We start from the raw sequence: 27,966 nt of genomic DNA on the forward strand, positions 1-27,966 counted from the left end.
ATTGGAAATCGATCTAAATGCAGATCAACCTAGATTTTCCATCCAGTCAGATAGATCAAATTGATCGAAATCAGGCGCAAATCGATTGATGGGCTGATTTGATAGAATAAATTTCCAATCAATGGATTCGATCGATGGCTGAAATCGACCAGTGTATGGGCCCTTTAGGCAATTATGTGTTTTATGACCAGAGGTTTGCCTCCGGTACACTTTTAAACAACTCCATCTTTGGGCCTTTGATATCAGAATGGCCACACTGAAAGCTGTACAGGCCATTTTCTGTAGCTGAGGCTACGAGGTAAACAATCACAGTCCTGCAGGTTTATATAGTTTTGCATAATCTGTGCCACACCCAGCACCCTGCTGAGGAATGCCAGCTGATTTTCATGGCTGGCAGAGCTGTTGGAAGAGCGATCACTTTCACATTAGTTCAGTGCAGAGTCCTTGCATCACCTCTTCCCTGTAATTACCAAGTCTGAGCACTTCTTCCAAATCAGCACACCAACCAGTGATTTCCAGAGCAGCATTTTATCTGCACAATAATAATTCAGTAGTGTTGAATAATGGAAAACACGGAGCGATAATGCCCTACAGGAAGTGATAATGGCCAGCAGGGAGAGATAATGGCCAGCAGGAGAGATATGACACAGTAGCAGTTGGCTGTGCAATAAACAATACATAATATAGGAAATGAAATGATGTAAAGGCCACCACATGCACCAGAGTCTTTTCAGCCGAGGCAGCTGGTCATTGTTGTCTCTGAGGGCTGTAGCACACCAAGAGCGCTTCTGAGTGCTTTTAAAAATACTAGCGCTTTGAAAAGCGCCTGGCTAATGTGTTTGTATGGGATGGATCACACCAGAGCGATGTGATTTTTTTCCCAAATGCAAATGTGGGTCCTGCAGTATTTTTGAGGTTATAACGCCTCAATGTTAAGTGTAGGTAAAATTGCTCTAAAAATGGTAGAATAGAGCGATTTTCCTAAGGTTTTTTAAAAAATTTTTTAGAAGAAGAAAGATAAAACCACTACACATAACGCTCTAAAAATCGCTAGGCACATGCCTGGATTCGCTTTTAAAATCGCTTAAAAAAGCAAAGCGTTTGCGATTACGCTCTGACAAGTATGTACGGTAGCCCCAATGCACTGCTGAGAGATCCTGAGCACCAGATTGTCTCGGCCAAATCTTGTTACCTTCTTCACCTATAAAAGCTCCTCCATTGGGCACTGTGCCATTTTCCTTCCACCTCCTTCATAGCAACAGAATGTGTTGCTAGGCTATAGCATTACCAAGCATCTGTACAATACTTAGCATCAAACTGTCACTGAGGAATTGAGTCCCAATCCTTGCAAGCAGCAATCTTTGTGCGCAGGTGTGGAGGACAGTGTCGGGCGCTTCTGGAGGATCCAATGGCTTACCTCTTCTTAGGTAAAAATTTGATTTTTTGACTGTTTAGACCAGTGGTCTTCAAACTAAGGCCCACAGGCCGAATGCGCCCCCTGAGGCTTTTTTACCGGCCCCCCACACGCAAAAAGTATTACTTGTAGAGGTGGTCAGCTACATGTTTAAATATTGGTGGTCCGCATATAGAATAGCAGTGCACCACCCATCCACATGGAAGCCAGAAAGCAGTAATTTGCTGGTTTCCAATCACATTCCACATCAGGTGACATTGCTGTCCAATTGGACTGCAGGTTGTCACGTGGGTATGCTTCACTGTCTGGCCCGCAAAGACTTCTACATCATTTTATGTATAATCCGTGCTGATAAGTTTTTTGGGAGAAAAATCATCTCTTGAGAGAAATCTCAAAGGAAAAATTGAATAAGTCCATTCAGTGGTTGCTGGGTAACAGCTGAATGCTTGTTGGGATGCTGCACTGCATACTGGCAAGAGCATAACAAGAACCCATAGGGCCTGCTAGTGAAAATGGCATGGTCCTCCCCGCTAAAATCCAACCTCCCCATTTTTTTACTCAGGTTCAGGTATCCCTTAAACTGTCAGTTTTGGAAAAATCTTAACTGCCTGCAGATTGGAATGGAAAGATCATTTTTATTAACATTACACTGACGAAAGACTTGTGCACCTCTGAGTCATGTTTATTGTCATTTTCTATGGCAGTAGGATTTCCTTTTAATGTGGACCTGAACTCTTGCAGAGGATACAAGCAAAACCGAGAGAAATGTACCCTGTGTGTTTTCAGAGAGAGGAGCCTGTCTAATCCCCCCTCATCTGTAAGTAATCACAACTGTAAATTTGATCTCACAACTGAAATTCAGCAGTCCTCGGTCGACACAGCTAATGTGTAAACACAGGACGTTAACCCTTTGTTTGCTCCCATGAAAGCAGGAAGTAGACACACTGCAGATTTACTGCAGGAGTTCTCTAAGCTTTGACAAAGAAATGTTTTTCTTTAACGGTCATTATACTGTTGCTTATCTTTTAGAGCGGAGAGGAAGCTCTGAGTTCAGGTCCGCTTTAAACTGACTTACGTGAACCGCAGGATGAGACAAACTGCATACAATGACAAAACAAAACAGTGAAGCATTCTTTCAGATCTCTCTGATTCGGTACTCGTTGAACTTGCCATTCCTGACTTCAAATGCTCTGAATATTTGCAGAGCAGTGACTCACGAGACAGGTGTAGCGTCACAGCCTTGATCTAGTGGCAGCTACAATCCCTGTATAGCTGCTCATGTGAGTATATAGATACACAGGTGTGTTACCGGATATGATTTGCCATGGCAAGGCAATGAGATGTGATGTCTGCACAGTAGAGGCCGGTTCACACTGGCACTTTCTGGGAAACGGATCTGTGAAAACAGATCTGATTTCCGTTCGAATGGATCCATTCAGTTTTGTTTTCCCCGTATCCCCCCAGACCCCATCACCAAAGTAGATCTTTGCTTGCTAGAGCAATCCATTTTCTAGCTAGTGTGATTAAAGGATCCATTTCTCATTACCCTCAATGCAACGTTTCAGCATCCGCTTCCGTTCCACTGGGCTCAGCGGTCCAAACAAATTGCTGCAGCACCAAACTTGCAATCCGTTTAGCGGAGCATGCGGAACAGAATCCATTCTAACAGACCAATGCGAGCAGATCCACAGGTTAACATTGGATCCATTCGCATCTGTTCCTTTATGATTTGCAAATGGACTGTTTTTTTACTGCTAATGTGAACCCGGCCTTCCTTTAGTAACTACATCTAGTGATCAGCTTTCACCAATCAAGCAATAAATGATTATTACTTTGCAATGAAAGGCTCTGTGGTACCCTGCTCATTATACACTGTAAGCAACAGTTTACAGCAGGGGTCCCCAAACGTTTTGGGTCGAGGGCCGGGTCAACATAGTTCAGACTTCTGGGGGGCCGGAGTATACATAAAATGATGTCTTTGCGGGCCAGACAGTAAAGCATACCAAGGTGACAACCTGCAGTCCAATCGGACAGCAGTGTCACCTGATGTGGAATGTGATTGGAAACCAGCGAATTACTGCTTTCTGGCTTCCATGTGGATGGGTGATGCCAGCACTGCTATTCTGTATGCGGACCACCAATATTTAGAGATGTAGCTGACCGCATCTATAAGTAATGCATTATGTGTGTGGGGGGCCGGTATAAAAGCCTCAGGGGGCCGCATTCGGCCCGCGGGCCTTAGTTTGAGGACCACTGGTTTACAGCCTTCCTACCAGCCAGGCATGCCTAGAGGAAATGTCTGCCTCAATTGCATTACAAGAATGACCACATCACCAGCCAGTGTGTAGCCTGCAGGCCTAGCAGACACGTCTAGCAGAGGTCTCATAAGGTAATGCCTGTCTTTAGTTAATGGATGTGTTGCTAAGAAACCACTAAAAAGCTAATCATATCATTATATTATAAAGTAATGAAATCTTAATGCAAATTAGACAATCCTCAGCAGATAATGCCAGTTGTTAATTTAATACAGTGTGACTAAAAACCCAAGCTAAACTCCAGGCAACATCAACATTAGTAAGGAGTAAATGCCTCTTCCCCACTTGTGTGTAGCTGGTCACTTTTTCAGCAAGAAACAGTGTGTGCGATACACAAGACATCAGGGGTGCATAGACTGCACTGTCTGATGATTCCACCCATGTGTTGCTCTTCAGCATGGTAACACAACGCATGGTTGCATACAATTTTGTGCAAATGCAATTGCATTGAGGAAAATTGAAGTGCAATGCAAGTGCCATCCATGTTTCAGGTCAGTAATAAGCGTCAGGCAGGTTTACCGGTATGCAGGAGAAAGCTTAATATTTGTAGACACCAGGCTAAACAAGTGGTCTTAACCTCTACAGGACCGCTCCACGCCAATTGGTGTGGACACCAGGGCTGTGGAGTCGGTCCAAAAATCCACCGACGCCGACTCTGACTCCTCAGTTTAGGATTCCTCCGACTCCTCTAATTTGCATATTACAATTTTGTTGATTAAAAGTATGTAACATGAAATTTGTCTCTTAACTGCCAACGCTTAGGAATTTTACAAGACAACTGAAGTGAGAAGGATATGTAGACTACTATATTTATTCCCTTTAGACTAAAACTAGTCCTTGGTAAGAGTACTTGTAAAAGGTACAAACCGGAACAAAGAACATCTATCAGGCGCTAGGCAATGTAAAGCAGCGTACACACGCCGGACTTTAGGCAACGACGGGTCCGTCGTTGCCTCCCGCTGGGTGGGCGTGCCAGCGACAGTCCGGCGTGTGTACGCTCTGTCGTCAGACTGATACGGCTGTTTCTGAGCGATCCGCCCGGCGGATCGCTCAGAAACAGCCGTATCAGTCTGACGACAGAGCGTACACACGCTGGACTGTCGCTGGCACGCCCACCCAGCGGGAGGCAACGACGGACCCGTCGTTGCCTAAAGTCCGGCGTGTGTACGGACCTTTAGTGTGGGTACATGTAAGAATGATGTGCAGGTACTCTGCAGGGGAATGAGGAGATTGTAAACAGCAACACCTCTGTGTTCAATGTGCACAGCATTCTCAGTGGATTCCCTGCAGCTCTGTGGGGAGTGCATATGTAGAGTATAGTACTACTGTGTAACAAAGTAAACCTGAGACAGATGAAATTAAAGTTTTATACATACCTGGGGCTTCCTCCAGCCGCCTTCAGGATAATCAGTCCCTCGTTGTCCTCCTCCACCACCTGGATCTTCTGCTATGAGTCCAGGTACTTGAGCCAGTCGGGCGTAGTGCGCATGCACACACTCCGCCGCCAGGAGCATACTACACCTGTGCAGCACTATTGCGCAGGTGCAGAATGTTCCTGGCTGTGGGAGCAGCATGCGGCCGGACAGCGCTGACTGGCTGAATTACCAGGACTCATATCAGAAGATCCGGGTGGTGGAGGACAGCGAGGGACTGATTAGCCTGAAGGGGGCTGGAGGAAGCCCCAGGTATGTATAAAACTTTACTTTTCATCAGTCTCAGGTACCCTTTAATTTGTAGTCACCAAACCAAATTTTAACAACATATCAAATTATTTGATTTCATCAGCAAAGGGAGTGCTTACATTTGCATAAATCAGCATCAGTGCAGAATTATTTCCATCTCATAGACCATCTCTATTAGTGACACAGCTACACATCAGGCTTTATTCTTACAGCATAGATGTTATTTAGTATATATAAGAGATTCCTGTGTACACATCATATATACAGTCAGAATCAGATATGTATATCTGACCTTAAAAATACGGGGACTGCTTTATTGAAGCAGCACAAGTAACTAATTTTGATTGGTTTATCTCATTTTTGTGGACTAAGCACAGCTTTTACTGTATATATATATATATATATATATATATATATATATATATATATATATATATATATATATATATATACTGTATATATACATTATTTTTAATGACTATTATCTGAGAAATAGAAGATTTTATCATATTTTCTATTTTAATTACAGTTACAAATTCATTAGGAGTCGGAGTCGGTGCATTTTTTCCCGACTCCAGGCACCCAAAACTCCACCGCCCTGGTGGACACGGCGGCAGCCCCAGGACCACCTAATGCCGATCAGCATGCAGTCCTGGGGGCGTGTTTTGTAGGAGATTGTGCGTGCCGATGCGCGCGTACCTCAGCTGAAATGACGGAGCTCTGCTGTGTCATCAGTCTCCCATCGGCGATCGCCGCTAGGAGACTGTTAGTCCACAAAAACGCTGTCTATTTACTCCGTACAGCGCTGCGATCTAAGGCAGCTCTGTACTGATCAGGCTCAGGGGTGATCCGCTGTCATAGGCTGATGCCTATGACAGCCGATCACAGTGATTGGCTGGCATGGGGAGGGAGGGAATGTAAAAAAAATAATAATAATAGCAAAATATATTTAAAAATAAAAGAAATAAATATGTGTATAAAAATAAACATCCCAGAGGAGGGATCAGAGCCCACCAACAGAAAGGATTCATTGTGTGCTGAGTTGTACAGCCCTGCAGCGAACTCTCAAAGCTGCAGTGGGCTAATTTGTGAAAAATAGCCTGGTCACTAGGGGCTCTGGTTCCAAATGATTACAAGTAGACTTGGTGGCCTCCGGGGATGATGAGCAATTATATCCTGTGGATCTGAGGTCATATGAGGTGTGGCACAGGTGCTACAATTCCTTCAGACAGCCAGGGCCTAAAGTATGTAGTGATATAAATGGTAGGTCATTTAAAGTCTTAAAGCAAACCTGAACCAAACTTTCCTTCCCTTGCCAAAATCAAATACAATTTACCCACGGATCTGCGTTTATTATGTAGCCTGGAACCTTACCCTGCATTGCAAGCACTCAAATCTATTCAGAAATGGTTCTACTATAATAAATCTTATCTCAGTCAGACTGGCTCTATTTGGTACATTGCTGACGAGAAGGAAGCTTGTCAAAGAGCCGAGCGCCGAAACTGGGCACCCATAGCAGCAATGCTATGCTGCGCGGGGTGCTTAGCGGTAATTCGGGGCTCTGTCGGCTGCCAGACCCAGACTTACATCTCCCTCCAAGTTGCGACAACTCGGAGGGGGAATAGTATTTACCGCCGCCTCGGAGTTTAGCGGCATCGGTGAGAGCCGTCATTCGGCTCTCACTGAGCCGAACTGAGCGGCGCCGAAATAATATGCGCCCATCATCCCCCATCCTACATTCCTGCTCCTCACTGATTGGCTGAGTGCAGTTCAGTGTGAAGCTGAAATATAATTTATGCCTGTGCTCTCATGTGTTTACAAAGCAAGCTAGCTTTGACGTTGCAGATTCTAAGAGAAAAAAAAAGTAAACATTGAAAGATTATAGTACTTTTAAAATGTGTCCATCTTACCATTCTCATGATCAGTATATACTGTGATATAGTGAGACACCAGTAAAGCTAGCCATATATAGATCAATAGTGGCCCAGTCAGGCAAATAATCCCCTACACTGGAATTTAGACTGAGAATTGATGAAACTGCTGTTCTATTATTTTTTTTACTGTTCGATGCCATAAATACCTATGCAATCTTAAAGGGAACCTAAACGAGAGGAGGGATATGGAGGCTGCCATATTTATTTCCTTTTAAGCAATACCAGTTGCACGGCTGTTCTGCTGACCCTTTGCCTTTAATACATTTAGCCAAAGACCCTGAACAAGCATGCAGCAGATCAGGTGTTTCTGACAAGATTAGCTGCATGCTTGTTTCTGGTGTGTGATTCAGGCACTACTGCAGCCAAATAGCTCAGCAGGGCTGCCAGGCAACTGGTACTATTTAAAACAGTGGTCCTCAAACTAAGGCCCGCGGGCCAAATGTGGCGCCCTGAGGCTTTTTTACCGCCCCCCCCCCCACACACACAAAATGTATTACTTATAGATGTGGTCAGCTACATCTTTAAATATTGGCTGTCTGCATATAGAATAGCAATGCTGGCACCACCCATCCACATGGAAACCAGAAAGCAGTCATTCGCTGGTTTCCAATCAAATTCCACATCAGGTGACACTGCTGTCCAACTGGGTGCACTGCACTGTCTGGCCCGCAAAGACTTGTACATAATTTTATGTATACTCCGGCCCCCCAACTGTCTGAAGTTGTGAAGAAACGCGGAAAAGCCGCCGCATGGATGCAGGATGAGGCGGCTGTTTCCGCGGCTGGCATAGCGGAACGCGGAGAAACCGCCGCGTCTGGCGCGGCAGTTTGCGCGCACAGGCCTGCTACTGACAGTCTGACCAGGCGCGGGGAGACCACCGCATGTGAAGATAGCGGTGCGTCTCACCCCGTGTGCAGGCCAGCAGAGACATTGCAAAGCGTGACTGGTGTGGCTGGGACTGATAGTCCACACAGGTTTAGAATGACGCGCGCGCGCTGAGAGGCAGAGTTTATATGACAACCAGAAGAAGGTCAGCTGACCAAGCTGGTCATTGGTCCAGCACTTAAGGGTGGCGCTGGAGAGCGCTATAGTATATATACTGGGTGCTGGTCATTGCTCTGGTGTCTGGCGTTGCGATCACTACGTGGTAGCACTCAGGCCTTGTCTGTTTCTGTGTTCTAGCATAGTTTCCAAAGGTGTTGACATCAAGGAGCTCACACCTTAGCATTAGGAATATTGAATTGTATTATTTGTTATGACCTTCTGCCTGCCTGACTATTCCTCTGAACTCTGATCTTGTACCTTGCTATTTCTGATATCCTGTTGCCAATCTCTGCTCGTTCCTGGACTCTGTACCTGCCTCCTGATTCTGTACCTCGTTATTCTGATTCTCCGTTGCCTGACCCTGCCTGTTATTGGATTCCGTATCTGCCTTCTGATTCTGTACTTTATCTGTCTGTGTGTTGACGACCTGGCTTGGCCGACCTCGAGAACTAGCCTTACTGTTAGAGGCAGTTCCCAGATCTGTTAGTGACACCCGCTCATTGGTGTCACTCACGCTCTGTCCTTCCCACATTCTGCTTAGCTCCTCCCCCGGAAGAGTCTAGGCTTACGGAAGGAGCATACTTCTGTGCAGTATCCCTTACTGCCTCTGTACCTACTCCTTAGGTACAGTCTACTGTGTTACTGTTACACCCAATCACTCACTTCTCTCTCAGGTGTCCAGAGGTTAGTAGATATATCTGATTATCGGTGATACTGCAGATCATCAATAATCGGGTATATTCTGCATTCTCGGTGATACTGCAGATCACCGGTAATCAGACCCTCTCTGTGTTACACCGATCGTTACAGAAGTATATTGACCCGGCCCTCGACCCAAAACATTTGGGGACCCACGATTTACAAGGAAATAAATTTGGCAGCCTCCATTTCCCTCCCATTACAGTTGTCCTTTAAATTGCCCACTGCTCTTACCCCAACAAAATATATTGCTGCTCAAGATGATGCTTTTTTATATATGATATTTTTATTTAAGTTTTAAAGATGCTGATATACATATCATATATAACAGGAATATAACTTTACAGAAATAAGATCAATGTGTATGAAAATCGTACACGTCCGTACCAAAGTACATAGTAAAATTGCATAATACATCAACAGAAAAGCAATTGTGCAATAGAAAGTTTAAATAAAGTCAGATCAACCTTTCCCAAGGGCAGTCCGTTAATATGAGATAAAAAAAAAATGTGCAAAATGAACAAAAAGAAAGAAGGGAACAAAGAACTCCATTAGTCTAAGCCCAATGGTCAAAATGGTGGCAAGCAAGATTTCCATATTCATTTGTAATCCTCCACAATTCCCAAAGTTGCCAAATATTATTAAAGCCTCAGTAGAACTGCCATCCACAGCCGTCAGGCTACTTGTGCCCTGCACCCAACAACTCACTGACTGCTCACCAGGACCACTCATTCTTGTAGCCCTGCACAGGCTCGCACTGGTGTATTATATGCTGTTGCATTTTTGCTTCATAAATAAATCCAGTCACTTGCTCTGCCAACTCTCATGGTTCTCTCTGCAGTACTGCGAAATATTACTAAACTTATTAAAGGAATTATTCAGTCTGACTGTTCATTATTCCATTTCCATGTGTTTAACTTCTAGAACTTTGTTAACCAAGATATCTCTTGTTAGGGGAGATTAGGAGTTCCACAGTAGGCCTGAACGATAAATCAAATTTAAACCAAAATCACAATCACCAAGATCACAATTTTGGAATTGTCAAATCGGCGAATTTCTTGATGACATCATTTCCACATGGGGAAGTTTGAAGAAGTGGCTTCCCCCAAGTTTCGGCACGTGTGCGGCCCGCAGCATCAGCAGTGTTGGACATACCTTTCTGAGACGAGTACAACGCTATCCATCCTCTTGTGCTGTCTGCCGATGTAATGTCTGATTGCGCTGCCCGGAAGCTCCCTTCCACACTGAGTAGCACGCATGCTCAGTGTGAAGTTAATGATGCTGCTGGAGGTAAAATACTAAATATCTCCGCTCCCACACCTCTTACACTCCCCAAATTTTCAGGGTAGGGAGGGGACCCCCCGAACGATCTCTATGCCAAATTGCAGCCCCGGAGACCCGCTGGTTCAGGAGATAGATTAGAGAAATCTATTTCGGGAACCAGCGGGTCTCGGGGGCTGTAATTTAGCATAGAAGTCGTTCGGGGGTCCCCTACCTACCCTGAAAATTTGGGGAGTGTAAGAGGTGTGGGAGCGGAGATATTTAGTATTTTACCTCCAGCAGCATCATTCTATAGGAAATGTGGCCGCACAGCCTCCTACTGCGCATGCGGGGCAGCGCAAATCCACAGGCAGCATAATCAGACACAACACCGGCTCTTATGCACGGCATACCTTCTGGTTCCTGTATGTCACATGGCATACAGGAAGTATGCCGTGCATTAGAGCCTTCAGGAGGTGAAGTGAATAGATGGGCGTTGCTGGACTCATGCTGGAAGCTATGTTCAGCACTGCCGCAGCTTGGGGACAGAGGGGGCACAGAGCGAGACAGAGAGACCCAGAGTGGGCACATAGAAACAAAAGGGGCACAAAGACACAAAGGGGGCAAGAGAGAAAACCAGAGGGAGCACAGACAAAGGGTGCACAAAGAGAGATGGAGCTAGAGGCACACAGGGAGGGGGAACAATGCTTAATTTGCAGGAAATCGTGAACCAAAATCACAATTTCGGACAGAAATCACTCAATTAAATTTTTTCTTAAAATCATTCAGGCCTATTCCACAGTATTGCAATGGATCTTACAGCAGTATTGAAAATAATAGTTTGCGAGATTTGAAGATCACATTTTTGATACAAAAATCCTCACGCAATCAGAATATTATCAATGTGAGGCTCAGTGGAACCCTGGCAGATATAAACTTGGTCAAATCCACTAGGAAACAGATCCCCGTGTATCTTGACATTTGTGTATGGCCACACATGCCAGTGCCCTTTCCTGCTGCAATCTATTAAAAATGGACGTGCTAACGCAACTTTCTCCTTTGACGACGATCAATCAATCCGAAACAAGCTGTATGCATGTTGGATTATTGTGGCTCTGCAATATTAACAAGCTAGCACATTATTGCACTGCAGCGGATCTGGAGGTGTGTTTAGCTTACATGGACAAAAATGGGTGATTTGCCTATTTCAGCAGTGATGCACTGGGAGGAATCTCGGAGCTAACTCCAACCTGAATTATTGCAAATACTTTCTGTTTTAAGAAAGCAAACTATTGGTTTTCCATAGCATTTTAGTAAGAGGGCTTTTTGGTCTATTGTAGCCCCTTACACACACCGATGAGTTCCGGTTCACCATGATCTTGCTGGGTACTCTGTAACTCCTTTGAAGAGGTAAAGGCAAAGGGAATCCTAATTCATGGTCCAGAAGCAGATGGCGAGTATACTGGAGGACCTCTCTGCCAAGGTAGACAAGATCCTGGACCCTTGACGGAGGATGGAAGCGAATGGTTGAGCAGGGGTTAGGGTTGGCTGCCCAGATGTAAGATTTCTAATGACTTGCCATTCCCCTCTCTTCATCCTTTTCTCTTTCTTATAACCCCTTTGGTCCCTTCTATTTATGACATACTGAGGTCACTAGGGGACCATAGCACAAAGCATAACTGAGCTTGATGCATTGGACTGTAAATTTTAGGTACAGCCTCTAGTGCAGTGGTCCGCAAACTAAGGCCCGCGGGCCGAATACGGCCCCCCAAGGTTTTTTTCACTGGCCCCCAAACACATAGGGGTTGATTCACTAAACTGTGCTAACTCATAGCACGGCTGCACTAGCGTTTTGTGCGCTTAAAGGTTTTTCTGTGTAATCGCAATTTTTTTTGTACGCAATTGCAAATTTTCCACGTGAAAATTTGTGATTGCACGCGTAAACCGTTACGTGCGTTATAATGCACGCAAACCGCTAGTGCGTCTGTGCTATGAGTTAGCACAGTTTAGTGAATCAACCCCCAAGTGTATAACTTATAGATGCAGCCCACTGCACCAATATTAGCGGCCTGCATATAGAATAGTAGTGCTGGCACTACCCATCCACATACTGTAGAAGCCAGTAATCACTCATTTGCTGACTTCCAATCCAATTCTGCATTAGATGACACTTCTGTCCAACTGGAGGGCAGGTTGTCACCTGGGTATGCTTCACTGTCTTGAGCACAAAAATGTTCTTAGGGTGCCGCATGACTGAACAGCTGCTGCTGGGAGTCCTCCTCTGGGCATGATTGGGGGAATTAATAGCTAGATTAAGGGCTTGTTCACAGTGGGACGTTAAAGTCGCACGTTATAAAATACTTTAACGCAGGGTAACGCACAGCAATGCAAAGTCTGTGCGACATTCACAGTGCACACGTGTAGCGTTGTTAGAAAGTGCTGCATGCTGTGTGTTTAGCAATGTATCTGCTGCGTTACTTGTGTTGCACATGCTCAGTAATGTTCTTTTTCCTTTTTTAAAATGTTCCGCATGCGCCGTTTTCGTTCTATAGTAAATACATTTTCTAACGTGCGACTTTAATGTCGCACTGTGAAAGTGTATATACGTTACGTTAGGACCGCGTTGTGCAACCTTAACGTCGCATCAAACGCAACGTCCTACTGTGAAAGTAGCCGCAATGTAATGTTTTTCAACATCATTTTATCTATGTTTCGGGCCCCCCAGCAGTCTGAAGTATATTGAATCGGCCCTTGACCAAAAAAGTTTGGGGACCCCTGCTCTAGTGTATTCAAGGGCCACAGAGATGCAGAACGCGCCCCTGACACATTACTGTGTACTCTGCCTATTGATACACGGGAAGAGTCATAACCATTCAATTCACTTTTTCTCCTAGGAGATAATTTTTTATCTTCTGCTTAGAATAACTTTTAAGCACTCTGAAATTGAAAAATTAATAAAAAGTCAGTGAAAAGGTACTATCAAAATTATCCTGAGTATTTTCTTGCTTGTTGGTGGCTTGAAAGGCATTTTATAAGTTGTGAAAAGATTACAAAAAAAGTAGAAAAGGTGAATTGCATATGGCCCACGGTTTGCTGTGAAATGTAAAACGGTTTCTCATTGCAAACTAAAAAAAACATGGAAGAGAACAAATTGCACCTACCGGTAGTCTAAATGTTTCCAGACTACTAGAGTGAGAAAATGTGAATAAGACATTTGTAAGGGCAGTACACAGCATAACACACCTACAACTAGCTTAGCAAGTTCAAGTTAAACAACCTGTCACAAAACACCCCAGCTTTACACAGCATAACACACCTACAACTAGCTTAGCAAGTTCAAGTTAAACAACCTGTCACAAAACACCCCAGCTTGCCCTGAGGCGTCTCACTGCTCTACACTCCCAACACATAACTATCCTCCTGGGAGGGGCTGTACTGTTTCACAGGCTTTCCAACAACTAATCTTCCTCATGTCTATAGTGAAAGTAATTACATAAGGTAACATAACAAGCAAATCTTTCCTAAGCCCAGCTCTTTCAGGCCCCTATTCAATTCACTTTTTCTCCTAAATTTTCTCCTAGGTTTATGCTTCCCAATCTTTTTAACCTGCTGAGCGGTCTGGACGAGCTCAGCTCGTCCAACACCGCCAGAGGCTGCCGCTCAGGCCCTGCTGGGCCGATTTCCACCAAATAAAAAGCAGCACACGCAGCCGGCACTTTGCCAGCCGCGTGTGCTGCCTGATCGCCGCTGCAGCGCGGCGATCCGCCGCGTGCAGCGGCGAAAGAGGGTCCCCCCAGCCGCCCGAGCCCAGCGTAGCCGGAACAAACAGTTCCGGCCAGCGCTAAGGGCTGGATCGGAGGCGGCTGACGTCAGGACGTCGGCTGACGTCCATGACGTCACTCCGCTCGTCGCCATGGCGACGAGGGAAGCGAAACACGGGGGGGCCGCTCATTGCGGCCTTCTGTGTTATTTCTTGCCGCCGGAGGCGATCGGAAGATCGCCTCCGGAGCGCCCTCTAGTGGGCTTTCATGCAGCCAACTTTCAGTTGGCTGCATGAAATAGTTTTTTTTTTATTTTAAAAAAAAACCCTCCCGCAGCCACCCTGGCGATTTAATCAGAACGCCAGGGTAGTTAAAGTCGTGACACATTACGCCAAACGCTCAGATCTCCATGACACATTACACATGCCCGCCAAATAAAACGCCCTCAGACTTAGTATAGGTGGGTGGCCAGGTATAGGTAGCCAGGCATAGGTGCCCCCAGTATAGGTAGCCAGGCATAGGTGCCCCCAGTATAGGTAGCCAGGCATAGGTGCCCCCAGTATAGGTAGCCAGGCATAGGTGCCCCCAGTATAGGTAGCCAGGCATAGGTGCCCCCAGTATAGATAGCCAGGCATAGGTGCCCCCAGTATAGCTTTTCAGGTGTAGGTGCCCTCAGTATAGGTAGCCAGCTGTAGGTTCCCTCAGGATAGGTAGCCAGGCATAGGTGCCCTCAATATAGGTAGCAAGGTGTAGATGCCCTCAATATAGGTAGCAAGGTGTAGGTGCCCTCAATATAGGTAGCAAGGTGTAGGTGCCCTCAATATAGGTAGCAAGGTGTAGGTGCCCTCAATATAGGTAGCAAGGTGTAGGTGCCCTCAATATAGGTAGCAAGGTGTAGGTGCCCTCAGGATAGGTAGCCAGGAGTAGGTGCCCTCAGGATAGGTAGAGAGGTGTAGGTGCCCTCAGGATAGGTAGCAAGGTGTAGGTGCCCTCAGGATAGGTAGAGAGGTGTAGGTGCCCTCAGGATAGGTAGCCAGGAGTAGGTGCCCTCAGGATAGGTAGAGAGGTGTAGGTGCCCTCAGGATAGGTAGCCAGGAGTAGGTGCCCTCAGGATAGGTAGAGAGGTGTAGGTGCCCTCAGGATAGGTAGCAAGGTGTAGGTGCCCTCAGGATAGGTAGAGAGGTGTAGGTGCCCTCAGGATAGGTAGCCAGGAGTAGGTGCCCTCAGGATAGGTAGCCAGGAGTAGGTGCCCTCAGGATAGGTAGCCAGGAGTTGGTGCCCTCAGGATAGGTAGCGAGGTGCAGGTGCCCTCAGGATAGGAAACCAGGAGTTGGTGCCCTCAGGATAGATAGCGAGGTGTAGGTGCCCTCAGTATAGGAAACCAGGAGTAGGTGTCCCCAGGATAGATAGCGAGGTGTAGGTGCCCTCAGGATCCATAGCCAGGAGTTGGTGCCCTCAGGATAGGTAGCGAGGTGTAGGTGCCCTCAGGATCCATAGCCAGGAGTAGGTGTCCCCAGGATAGATAGCGAGGTGTAGGTGCCCTCAGGATCCATAGCCAGGAGTTGGTGCCCTCAGGATAGATAGCGAGGTGTAGGTGCCCTCAGGATCCATAGCCAGGAGTTGGTGCCCTCAGGATAGGTAGCGAGGTGTAGGTGCCCTCAGGATCCATAGCCAGGAGTAGGTGTCCCCAGGATAGATAGCGAGGTGTAGGTGCCCTCAGGATCCATAGCCAGGAGTTGGTGCCCTCAGGATAGATAGCGAGGTGTAGGTGCCCTCAGGATCCATAGCCAGGAGTTGGTGCCCTCAGGATAGGTAGCGAGGTGTAGGTGCCCTCAGGATCCATAGCCAGGAGTAGGTATCCCCAGGATAGATAGCGAGGTGTAGGTGCCCTCAGGATCCATAGCCAGGAGTTGGTGCCCTCAGGATAGGTAGCGAGGTGTAGGTGCCCTCAGGATCCATAGCCAGGAGTAGGTGTCCCCAGGATAGGTAGCGAGGTGTAGGTGCGGCTATTTTCTTGTAGCCCTACTCTATATAGACGGAGCAGAGGTGGATCTCAGAAGCAGGGAGGGTACAGAGCGGAGGGACGTGGAGAGGGGGAAAGAGAAGGGGGACGTGGCGATCTGTGCGTGGCCACACATAGCCGGGGCAGCCGCGTCACACAAATGTGTTGCAGCACACAGGTTAGGTGATTATATTATTTAGTATTTATATAGCGCTGGCATCTTCCGCAGCGCTGTAAAGAGTGCACTGTCCTACCACTTAACTGTCCCTCAGAGGGGCTCACCATCTAATCTCTACTATATTCACATTTCTATGTGTAGTGAACAAATTGTAGTTTTGAGCCAATTTTTAGGAGTGTGTCCAATGTTTTGGAGATGTGGGAGGAAACTTGAGTACACAGAGGAAACCCCACGCAGACACACGTAGAGCATACAAACTGAATGCATATATTTCCCTGGCTGGGATTCGAACCAGGGACCAAGCCAGGGGTTAGCCCATGACACCGTCAGAACGTCTTGCATCAGGTGATGTCTTCAAAGGGGATTTTCATTCGATAAATAATTGAACCGGGTGGTCGATTGGCCGCCAAGTCACCTGATGTATGGTAACCTTTAGAGGTAGAGGATCAGCAGGATAGCCAGGCAACTGGTATGCGTCACTGAGGTCTGAGCGAGTCCCCCTCCTGATTGAGAGGTGGCTTCAATCTGGTGAGCCTCTCTGTTTGCGGGGTGGTGGGAAAACAGCATAACACCGTTTTGAGCACTAGCACAGTTGTGGTGAAGCACGAGTGGAGCGTTTATTCAAAACAGTATTACGCTATTTTGAGCGGTTTTCTCCGCAGGGTGTCCTGGAAGCGCGCTGTTGATTTCCTCTTTCTTAAATTAGGCAACTGGTATTGTTTAAAAGGAAACAAATATGGCAGCCTCCATATCCCTCTCGCTTCAGGTTCCCTTTAAAGTGTAACTGTCGTGCATAAAATAAAAAATCAATTCTTTATTTTTATCCGGTAAAAAGTAATGCTAACCAGGCAATCCAAAAGTTAAAATCTCTATTACTTTTCTTGTTTATAAATGATCATTCCCCAGTTTACCTGACTCTTATTTCGTACGTTGCCGCAAAAAAGGAAGTTGCAGGGCATGCTGGGTTGTCTTTTTTTGCTTCTTCATTTCCCCTCAGAATAAACTAATGTACAGAAGCAAAAAAGGACAACCCAGCATGCCCTGCAACTTCCTTTGTGCGGCAACGTACCAAATAAGAGTCAGGTAAACTGGGGGATGATCATTTATCAGCAAGAAAAGTAATAGTGATTTTAAACTTTGGATTGCCTGATTAGCATCCTTATTACTAGTTTACCAGATAAAAATAAAGAATTGATTTTTGATTTTTTGCCTGACCAGTTACACTTCAATGGAATTTGAATGCAGCAAAGCAATTGATGCCTGACTGACCTGAGCTCACATTTCCATATGATTCCTCTCAGATTACAGCGTGGAATTAATGAATTACTGAGGTCACTGCTTCAGCTTCTGAAATCCTAGCATGACTCATAAATGAAACAAATATATTTTCCATGCAACACTCTGTACTGCTCCATGCATCTTTCCATGAAATCATCAGTTCTCATGAGAAGATAACGGTTGTGTCACAATTCCAGGTGACAACATCTACAGAGTCTTTCGACAGTCGGAAATATTGTGTAACTGAGTAATGTGACCTGCAGAGGGCGGGGCCTGGCACTGCACTGTCACTTTCTGAACACACTGTGGATTGATTCCCACATCCCCTAGTAGCTGACAGCTGCTGATAAACTTTGAACTTGCAAACTAGAACGTCACTGGTGTGTGTGGCTGAATTCCTTCTTTCATAATATTCCTCATTCAAGGAAACATTCCAGTACTAATGCAATGAAAATACCATAGTTGTAATCATCTGCTGCCAAACTGCACAGATAACATTCAATAAATCCCTGAGGCTACGTTTCCACTGTAGCGTTAGATTTTCGCCTGCAAAAAAAATCGTATAAGATTTTTCTGATTGGTGAAAATTTGCATTTAAATTTGTACGCGTTTTTATGCAAATTTCCGTACGCGAAAATTCGCATTAGTTAAATATACATAATCTGCCTAGTAACAGCTTAGAGCCTGTACATACTGCTGCGCTTTTCAAATCACACGCGCTTTTTAAATCGCAAGGTCTTTTGAAAAATAATGAAAATCGTGGAGACCTGTACACACTGGTGCGATGCGCTTTTCCTATTCTCATGAAGGCTTGCGATTTAAAAATCGCATGCGATTTTAAAAGCGCAGCAGTGTGTACAGGCCCTTAGTCATGACTGCTGACAACTTCCTGTAACCATGGATCTAATGCAAATTTTCGCGCAAATGTACGCAAATCTTACGCAATGTCCGAAAATATGATGCAGGACCCCAGATTTTTTCATGGTTACGAACACGCACGAAAATTTGCATAGAGTGGAAACAGTTGCATTGACTAACATTACTTTTAAAGAGACTCTGTAACATCAAAAACATCCCCTGGGGGGTACTCACCTCGGGTGGGGGAAGCCTCTGGATCCTAATGAGGCTTCCCACACCGTCCTCTGTCCCACGGGGGTCTTGCTGCAGCCCTCCGAACAGCCGGCGACAGACCTGACTGTTAGTTCAATATTTACCTTTGCTGGCTCCAGCGGGGGCGCTGTGGCTGCTTTCGGCTCCAAAGTAGACGGAAATACCCGATCTCAGTGGGGTCCGCTCTACTGCGCAGGCGCCAGTAGCAGTAGAGCAGACCCGACGGCAGGAGCCGGGATGGTAAATATTGCCGTCATCTTGCACGGAGGGCTGCAGCGAGACCCCTCAGGGACGGAGGACGGCGTGGGAAGCCTCATTGGGATCCGGAGGCTTCCCCCACCCGAGGTGAGTACCCCCCAGGGGACGTTTTGAATCTATGCCAATTTTCTGAGCAAAAAAAACTGACACAAAACGCTTAAGCGGAAACATAGCCTGACGAAGAGATGGTCTAAAGGTCCCATACACTGGTCGATTTTAGCCATCTGTAGACGGACGATTCGACAGTTTTGATCGAATCGGCTAGAAATCAATGCAGCAGAAAGCATGATCGATCGGTAGATCGATCGATTTCCAGCCAAAAAAATTGATTTGCTGGATTATTCCGGATGGAAAATCTGGGTCGATCGGCTACTGGCAGCCAATCGATGGCCATAGGGTTGCATTGGATTGAATGGTGCAGCACTGCATTTCGATCGAATTTCAATAGATTTCATTCTGAAATCTATTGAAATTCGATTCCTACTGTGTGGCACCCATCAGATACATTCCTGTCAGATTCGACCTGATAGGCATCTAACAGAAATCCATCTGATAGTCCAATCTGCTGCAAATCTATAAGTGTATGGCCACCTTTAAAGTTAAAGTAGAATATCATTCAAGGTTAGGCATCTGTTTTTTTGTATCGACATCCAAACCGGTTCAATTATTATAATCGGGCCGAAATTGGTCGCATGTATCGATTGGACATGCTGCAAGATGTTGGGACGACGTGTTCAATCAGGTGTCTGGCAATAACGGCATGCGATATTGGGACGAGCGACAAGCACGATGGAATCCCCGGCGCTGTCCCCCAGTATAAAATGTGCCCCCCCCCCTCCCTCGTGTCTGTTGGTCGAATCTGCCCATCATCACTAGATGTATGGACACCTTAAGAGGTTTATATATGTGCCTCTCAGGCTATTTCTTGCATTGTTTTACAGATCTTGTTAAAGCTAGGCATACATCGTTAAACATTTTTAATAGCTTGGATTCATAGATTCAAGAATTCTGAAACTTGATTGATGTCAATTAAAAAGGGACTTTAACCCAGGACTAAACTTTATTCCAATCAGTAGCTGATCCCCCCTATTCCACAAGAAATCTATCTATCGGGGGGGGGGGGGGGGGGGGAATAACTGCTTCTTCCATCTGCCAAGCAAGCAGTATCTCCCTCTGTGCATAGAACTCAGTAATCAACATTTCGTACAGATCACCCGGCAGAACTAAGGATGTCACCACCAGTGATGCATTTCAGAAAGTAAATCAGGAATGAAGAGGAGTGATTTTACAATGGGCAAACACAGACTAAATCTATAAATGAATATTGTAAAAAATAAGAAATTCTATTCATTATGTCATTTTCACTGCAGGTCCTCTTTAAGTCTATTGATCGAAGAATGAGGGGCAAAAAGCAGTTCTGCCCCCAGATCCGTGTGGTCAGAGAGTGGTGGGACCACAGGTAGAAGTGGTACATGAGCAAGGCTCTATTAGCCTAGTGCTGCACCGGGCAGCACAAAGCTGGAGGCAATGGCGAGAGAAGGGCTAATATTAGCACAGATCACTGCTGAGATCCAATCTAAAGGCAGCCATACACTGGTCGATTGCCACCAGATCGACCTCCAGATAGATCCCTCTCTGATCGAATCTGATCATAAAAGGATCTATTGGCTGCCTATACTGCACACAGATATTGAATCTATTTCAGAGTGAAATCGATTCACAACCTGTGGAACTGCCGCTGGCTCGCCGCCCCCTGCCAGCAGCAATACATCACTTGTCCGCCTGCGCGAGTCCCTGTAGCCTCTCTTCTTTCACCATCCTCCTCCATCTCCTCATCACTTCCTGTCCCCTGTGACAAGGAAGTTGAAACAGTAGAGCGCCCTCTACTGTTTGAACGTTGCCTTCTCACAGGAAGGGACAGGAGGTGAAGACTAAATCGATCGATTTCTGGTGGAAAACGGTCGTTTGATCAAAATAACTATTTCACAGCAGATTCAATCACAGTGATCAAATCTGCTGTATTTGGACAGGCAATCGTTTAAGTGTATGGGTACCTTAAGGGTACAAGGTGGCACACTGGTAAAGGATCCTTATCAGGTAGATATTTAATTTTTTGTTCCCTGATCCCATAGTGCATGCCAGGAAACCTGAAATGACAGTCAGCGGGACACCCTTTAACCCTCTGGGGGATACCGTAATCCCGAGCTGAGCTCGGGGTAAGCCGCCACAGAGGATTTCTCAGGCCCTGGTGGGCCGATTTGCATAATTTTTTTTTTGTTGCACGCAGCTAGCACTTTGCTAGCTGCGTGTATATACCGATCGCCGCCGCTCCGCGCTGATTCGCCGCTACCCGCCGTGCCGCGCCGCTCCCCCCCCCCCCCCCCCCCCAAGACCCCGTGCGAAGCCTGGCCAATCAGTGCCAGGCAGCGCTGAGGGGTGGATTGGGACTCCCTCTGACGTCACGACGTCGTTGACGTCATCCCGATCGTCGCCATGGCGACGGGGGAAGCCAGACAGGAAATCCCGTTCTGAACGGGATTTCCTGTTTGCTTTGATTGCCGGAGGCGATCAGAGGGGGTGGGGGGATGCCGCTGCACAGCGGATATCATGTAGCGAGCCCTGGGCTCTGCTACATGATTTAAAAAATACAAAATTTTAAAAAATAGTGCTGCGCCACCTCCTGGGCGATATAATTGTATCCCCCAGGAGGTTAAAGTGAACCCGAGGTGAGAGTGATATGGAGGCTGTTGTTTTTATTTCCTTTTAAACAATACCAGTTGTCTGGCAGCCCTGCTGATCTATTTTGTCAAAAACACCTGATATGTTGTATACTTGTTCAGGGTCTAGGGATAAAAGTATTAGAGGCAGAGGATCAGCAGGATAGCCAGGCAACTGGTATTGCTTAAAAGGCAATAAATATGGCAGTCTCCATATCCCTCTCACCTCAAGTTCACTTTAAAAACGCTATTTGTCTGTAGATGTGTTGATTCTTTGGCTTTGATACTTTCTGATTCGCAGGTTGAGTCTGCAGATCACAGCCAAATATCCTGAATTCCTACACTGGAAACTGCCTAACATACTACATATAAATTTGCATTTGTAAAGCAGAATTTATTTGCATATATTCAGCAGGAAGGAAATCCCATAATGCATCACTTCTGCTCAGTGAGTGAATAAGCAAATCATACCTTTATGTCCCTTAACCTCCTGAGCGTTACGCCGCTCAGAAGGTTTTGCAGCCTCAGAGTCCCCCAGTAAAAAACTAATAGATCACATTCCTGTAAAAGATTTAGCTAGTATTGGTGGCCAGAACCCCCCGATCGCTTCTGATCCCCCCGATCCAGCTGCTAATACATTACTCAGCCTGGCACCAGCGATGGGCGCAGCCTCCCCGCACAGCTCCAGTCTTCACTATGGGGAGGATCGTACATGACGTCATGCGCAACCACGATCCTCCCCATAGAGAAGGCCGGAGCTGTGCAGGGAGGCTGCGCCAATCACTGGAGGATCGGGGGGATCAGAAGCGATCAGGGGGTTCTGGCCACCAATACTAACTAGCTTAGTGCTAGCTAAACTTTTTGCAGGCATGCGATCTATTAGTTCCTAAAGCAAGCAAGCGGCATGCCCGACACAGTTTCGGCATATCGCTAAGGAAGTTAAAAATTCAAACAAATAACCAGAGCTGCTGGTGTCTTGTATGCCTTTAGCCTATTAATTATATAATATTATTTGCAGACAGCTGTTTCAGGCTAAGCTGGTCTTCATCGGTGTCAGACAGGGATTGATATGGTTCTTCAGGTCATTCTTGGAAAGCGGGAGTTGTACAGATTTAAGGCCAGAAACCCTCTAGCGCTAGTGATTTGAAAAAGCTCTTGCTATTGCAATGCTATGGGGGATTTTTATAAAATCACATCGTTCCAATGGGATCCCACCCATAGCATTACATTATCAAGAGATTTTCAAATCACAAAGTGCTCATAAAAATGCTCCTAGTGTGTTTCTGGCCTCAAGCACACCTGAGCTCAATCAAAATTTATGAAGTGTCCATACATGGGGCTTGTTTAGTTTCCCTATAAACTGTGTGACCGCTCAGCTTCAATGGCCTACCCTCAGTGTTAAGCCCCATTCACACGCTCAACAGCGGTCTTTTATGCTTTCACAACTTTTGTTGTGAAACAAGTTGAAACACCTAACAAAAAAGTATTTTTCTATTGTTCAAAGAGCTGATAAGACTGATAAGAAGTCGATCCAACTGTTGAATTGACTTCTTATCAGTCTTATCAGTTGTTTGAACAATAGCAAAAGCCTTTTTTTTTTTTTTTAGGTGCTTCAACTTGTTTCACAACAAAAGTTGTGAAAGCATAAAAGACCGCTGTTGAGCGTGTGTATGGAGTTTTAGAGCTATGCACCCCCTCCCATTCGCTGCTAAAGGGCGCATACTTTGTCCACTCAGTGTGCCCTCCTTGTGTGATCTCCCCCATGGCTGTACGTACAGGCCTCGGCTAAGAGCGGTTACAAATCTTTCCAAACCTCTCATACCCAGAAGCACACTCAAAAAGGGAGTGTGTGTAGAAGATGGAGCATGCACTCTGCTCTGACTGGGTCCAGTTGGAGATTTGAATAGGGGGCATAGTTCCAATAGGGAGGGGAAGCTGAGGGGCCATACAGTATATAGGGACATTGAAGAAGACCCAGGTATGGCCACCTTGTGAATTCTGATTCAGTTCAAGTACCCTTTAAGTCATGGCAAACCAGATTTATAGCTTTTTTGTTGTTGCATCTGAGGGGGGAGTAGAGTGGGGGGCAGTGTTTAGATTCCTGTTGGTTCCCTTTACAATCCTAGTGGTTTTGGATTTTTTTGTACTTAGCTGGGCAATCTGAAACAGCTGTCTACAAACTGAATTAAAGCATGCCTGAAGTGTGAGGAATATGGAGGCTAACATATTTGTTTCCTTTTAAACAACGCAAGTTGTCTGGCTGTCCGGCTTACAACCTGCCTCTAATACTTTTAGTCATAGACTCGAAATAAGCATGCAGATCAGATGTTTCTGACTGAAGTCTCACTGGCTTAGCTGCATGCTTGTTGCACGTGTTTGATTCAGACACTACTGCAGCCAAATAGATCAGCAGGGCTGCCAGGTAACTGGTTTGGTTCAAAAGAAAATATGGCAGTATCCATAACCCTCTCACTTCAGGTTTCCTTTAACCTCCCCCCCCCAACCCCCCGCAGCCCCTGCTTCCACTCAGCTCCCTGGGCCCAATGCTGCAATTTTACTTCCGTCCTCCGGGTGGCACTGTAATTCTGTGGTGAGATCAATGACGGAGATCTCACCAGAGTGATTCAGAGGCTCAGAGGACAGGAAGGAGAACGGCTACTGACATCTGGATCCCCCGGGAGGTGAGTAAAGATGCCTGCTGCGCGCTACACTCTGCACAGAGCTCACGGCGGCTAGCCTGAGCTTAGCTCGAGATTACCGCCAGGGAGGTTAAAGGATATTTGTTGTAAAATGAAGAAGTTAAAGTGGACCTGAACTCATCCACAGGACACAAGGAAAACACAGATAAATCCACCCTGTCCGTGTTTAGAGTGAAAAGTCTCAGCTGTAAGTAATCACAAGCGTAAGTAATCAAGAGGTGTCCCTGATGAGTCCTGAGTCAGTGACAAAACATGTCGGGTGGAGCTTAGGAGGATTAGGAAGCGCACATGATCAACAGCCGAGACCAGCGGGTGAGAGACGCGGACTGTGACAAGAGAGAATGAAAGCTGTAAACTGAACCAGTGGCAGTGCCTGACGTCCCTAAAAAGCAGGAAGGGGACACACTGCAGATTTATTGCTGTTGCTTATCTTTTAGAGCAGAGAAGAAGTTCTGAGTTCAGGGTCCGCTTTAAAGAGAACCTGTACTGAAAAAAACGGCCCCTGGGGGGTACTTACCTCGGGAGGGGGAAGCCTCTGGATCCGATTGAGGCTTCCCCCGTCCTACGGGGGTCTCTCTAGGTCGCTCCGACCGACAGTCATGTAAATATTTACCAGCACAGGCGTAGTAGTGGCTCTCATCAGGCGGAACTAGCCGATCCCAGTCAGGTCCGCTCTACTGTGCAGGCACTAGTCACCTGGCAGTAGACCGGACCCGACTGGGTCACAGGAGGCACACGTGGCGGGCCCAGGCAGACGCTCACGACCCAGCCAGGGTCAGCAATCATACATAGAGGACAGCGGCAGCCCGGAGGACAGCAGCACTTCACCATTAGATCAGATAAACTTCTAAGGGTTGGAAGAGGCCCTGGTAAGTAATGCCTTGTACACACTATGCAATTTTCTGTTAAAAAGTCAATCGATAATTTCCAACAGGTTGGATCTGATTTCCGATGCATTTAGTACAGAAGTGATCGGAAAAATCGATCAGAAAAACGATTGGAAATCAGATCGGTCCTGTCGAAAATTATCAATTCAATCCATCTATGTGACGGAAAATTGCATGGTGTGCATCGGGCATTAAACTGAACGTCTTTATTTACCTCAGATATCCTTTAATTAACTTTCCTGCCTATGATGCATACAAAGCCTATTACATAAAAGTAATCCTTTTGATTTTCCTGTCAATAAAGGCGTGTACACACGCCGTACTTTAGCAAACTACGCAGATCTGTCAGAAACAGTCTTATCAGTCTGCCGACAGACTGTACACACGTCCTACAGTCGGCAGAACGTCCGCCCAGTGGGAGGGTCTGACGGATCTGTCGTTTGCTAAAGTATGGCGTGTGTACGCACCTTAAATAAACTTATAAAACTAATTTGCATTCACTGGGAAGGCTAGTCAGAGAAATACTGAAACTAAAGCCTCAAACACACGGGGTACGGCCGTCGCCGCAACCACGTGGCACGCGCGTGTTGCGGCGACGGTTCGCCCGTGTGTATGACGCGCGCGCCCCGAACCGTCGCCCGTCGGAGCTGTCGCCAGGCGATTGACATGTTCAATCGCCGGCTACAGCCGTCGCCGCAACCTCGCCGGAACTGTCGCTAGCCCCGCATGTGTATGCGGGCTAGCGACAGCTACCCACACACATTACACGGAGCATCCGGCGGGGGGGAGGAACCTCGGCGACAGCTTCCGCCGCATCGCTAATCCCTCTGCTGCCGTGTGTATGCAGAGGGACTTGGCGACGAGCTGTCGCCGAACTGCCGCCGAACTGTCGCGCACACGCTCCCGTGTGCGGCGACAGCTACAATTGTCCCCCCCGTGAGTACTTAGCTTAAAACAGCATGGCCCAGCCTTATGTCAACAAACACATAGCCTTGACATGCAATGACTCATCCTGTACAACAGCAGAAATGACAAAAGGCCCAAACAGGACATAAACATATAATTGGCTCCTGTGACTGCTCAAATCTATGTCCTGACTGCTCTACAATACAGCTGCGGATCTGTCAGACCTTAAGGGCCTTTTTACACAAGATGTGAATTTGTGCTTTTTTGTTTAGCACACAAATTCACACCCCAATGAATTCCTCGTTTTTTTGCAGGGCTGTGGAGTCGGTACAAAAATCATCAGACTCCTCAGTTTATGAAACCACCAGGGACCGACACCAGGTATCCAAAATTGCTCCGACTCCTCAGTCTAATACCAAAACTGCCAACTCCAGAAGCTGCATGCAGTGTCTTGGAAAACTCAATTGCGGTATTTGATAAATCGATGGTAAACAATACGAGATGAACGCTTCTATTCATCTCAAAACGCGACATGGGGGATGCCGGTAGTAAACTGAACTGAGCTAGCCCTAATGCCCGGTACACACCATGTAATTTCCCGTCAGATAGATGGGTTAAATCGATTATTTCCAACAGGTCCGATCTGATTTCCAATCATTTTTCTGATCGATTTTCCGATCACTTCTATACAAAACCAATCATAAAAATGATTGCAAACCAAATTGGACCTGTCGGAAAGAACCGATTTGACCATCAATCTGACGGAAATTTGCATCGTGTGTACCAGGCATTACTGCTAGTTCAGTTTACTACTGAGAATCACCGTATTGAGATGAATAGGAGCATTCACCTCACGATGTTTTCCATTGATTGCTCAAATGCCACAGTTGATCAATTTTTTTCTGATCAATTTTGTTTAAAAGTGATCAGAAATCAGAACGGATCAGACGGAAATATTCTGATGGAAAATTGCATGCAGTGAACAAGCCATAACAGTTCCAGATTTGCTTTACTGCTCCATTGCATCTCTCTCCATAAATGTGGCCCACTGCATATAAAAAGTACAACTGGACACTTTTAGACATAAGGTGGAAATGCAAAGGGGAAGGAAACAGCGTGATCCCAATATAATAAGTCAGTAACGTTACTCCCTTGGTTTCAGCCTGTAAAGTATATGAGATTGTCAGAGTAGGCAGTATTAGGATCCACAGAAGCATGACATGAATCTGAGCTGTAATCTCAGCCATAGACGGGAATGCGGATATAAAGAAAGCTGTTTTACTACAGCCAACACCCGGATCATCACTACTGTACGAGTATAGGAGAAGTTCCTACCTGCGTGTCTGCGGGCCTTTCCTCTTCCCGTTGTGACTGTAAAGTACAGTGTGCGAGTGTAATGATGACAGCCCAATCTGGCCGCCCCGCCCTCTGCCCCTCCCAGATTCCACACACACCAGTGACAGGATTTCCTACTTTCACCAGCACACTGATCCATATAGAGCTGGCATGACTCACAGCCAGGGGCTGTCTCTGCTGAGTCTGCACTAGTGATGGGAATTCCGACTCTTCTCAGAGAATCGGCTCTTCTGAATCGGCTCCCATTAAAAAGCCGGCTCTTACAGCTCTGAATCGGCTCTTCATTAAATATCACTAGACACCACTCAGAATCAGAGTAAAATCCCTGCCGCCGTCTCCATGACAACTCCAGACTGCTTCTCTGACTGGGGCAATCCCTCCTGCTACTGCTCTGCTCGATCCATGCACTCCTACAAGCTTAGAGTGACCAGATTTTTGTAGGCTCAACCTGGGACGGGGGGAATTG

General features: G+C 46.3%; 1 protein-coding gene across 1 annotated transcript in view; it reads right to left on the minus strand.

Annotated features, from left to right (window-relative positions):
• Window positions 1-27,587, minus strand: part of CPNE3 (copine 3) — a 98,461-nt gene extending 70,874 nt beyond the window's left edge. Inside the window, exon 1 of the mRNA XM_068237619.1 lies at window positions 27,480-27,587. The gene's annotated coding sequence lies outside the window, so the exon portion shown is untranslated. The remainder of the gene's footprint in view (window positions 1-27,479) is intronic.
• Between the last annotated feature and the right edge of the window lie 379 nt (window positions 27,588-27,966).

The sequence above is a fragment of the Hyperolius riggenbachi genome, chromosome 5 (assembly GCF_040937935.1).
Source record: "Hyperolius riggenbachi isolate aHypRig1 chromosome 5, aHypRig1.pri, whole genome shotgun sequence".
NCBI lineage: Eukaryota > Metazoa > Chordata > Amphibia > Anura > Hyperoliidae > Hyperolius > Hyperolius riggenbachi.